At 35.1% G+C, this 1,400-nt stretch overlaps 1 pseudogene; it reads right to left on the bottom strand.

Moving 5' to 3' along the window:
- Positions 1–202: 202 nt before the first annotated feature.
- Positions 203–933, bottom strand: LOC150007236 (large ribosomal subunit protein uL30 pseudogene; annotated as a pseudogene).
- Between the last annotated feature and the right edge of the window lie 467 nt (positions 934–1,400).

Genomic DNA, 1,400 nt, shown 5'->3' with positions numbered 1-1,400 from the left:
CTATCTCTGACCTATGCAATCATTCTGTAAGCATCCACTTTGTTTTGTTAAACAACTTAAGATAAATAGAGATATTTCTATGTAATGCAGCTGAATCCAACAGAAATATTCAATTTTCTAAACAATGAGTTTTTTTTTTCAATTTTAAAGCAATCACTGTTTATTAACTGACCAGATTACAAAAATAACCACTGCAGATACCTTAGTTCATCCTTCTAATAAGTTTATTAATCTGGTCTCCACCTTCTACAAAATGGGTGGTCTTTTTCTTTATTTGACTTCATAGAGAAGATAATTTGAAGGGTCACAGGAAGTTATCTTCTTTGAAGCATTTTCTAACAGTATAAATCGCATGAATCAGATCCTCCACACAGATGAAGCCATATTTACCAAGAGATTGAGCAATCAATGACGCACCTGTCAGGGAAATTTGTTTTGTTTGTTTGTTTGTTTTGCCATCACCATGCTTGTAGATCAGTTCATTTACTGACCTCAGGTTTGGGTACCCGCATGTAATATATGGTTCCACAATCCTCAGTATGTTAATCAAGTCCTTGGTAAGCTTAATAAAGGTGCCATTGAAGATCTGGCCAAGGCAAAGAAACTGCAGCACCTTTCAGACCTTTGGGCTCACACCATTGCTACCTCTGATTCTAATGACAAATGCCAATTTCAGTTCCATAGGTGCAAATAGTTGCCAACTTTTCTTGCAATCCTAGCCATTTGAATCTCAGTTCTGTATATCTGTCCATATTCCTTTTGATAATGCTCAGCTTTTTCATAGATAAATTTTATTCTTGTCTTTCAAAGCATCTTTTGGGCAAACTTCTTTCTCAAGTCCTTAATCTTCAGCTCTGCAAAATTCCTTCACATTTTCTTAAGTGTTTCTGTCACAGCAAGAACCCTCTTCTTCTTCTCTTATGTACCTTTCATGGTTCCAGCCAGAAAAGAGCAACAATAAGATTTCGAATGTTTGAAGACTTTTGAATGAATCATGTGGAATTTTACACTAAAATATAAATTTATCAGTTGTTCTTCAATTAAGCCAATTAAGACTAAGTTATGTTTTATGCTGACTGTTGTAAGAAGCCAGGCAGAAAGTGTTTTTTTGTGAGACAAGGATAGTACTGTGAAAGTTAAAAATTGATGAAGCTCCAAAGGCATCGTGTACCCTAGTAGTAGAGTACTGGTTTCAGATTGGATGTCTTCAGGCATTGCCTTCCTAAGATGACAATTTGTAAATGGAAGGAGGACATTTTATATAAGTCTTCCTGGCCATATGAACAAAGTTGTTGCAAAAGTAGCTTGATTTCTCTACTCTTATCTAGAAATTGTAAGTCATTTCTTTTTTGCATGTGGAAGTAGAAAGAAAATATAGAGCAAATCTGTGCTTGTAAAGC

This window comes from Furipterus horrens, unplaced genomic scaffold (assembly GCF_987537825.1).
Source record: "Furipterus horrens unplaced genomic scaffold, mFurHor1.1.pri manual_scaffold_6, whole genome shotgun sequence".
Taxonomy (NCBI): domain Eukaryota; kingdom Metazoa; phylum Chordata; class Mammalia; order Chiroptera; family Furipteridae; genus Furipterus; species Furipterus horrens.
Note: the sequence above shows the minus strand (reverse complement) of the source record. Positions and strands in the feature narration are given on the sequence as shown.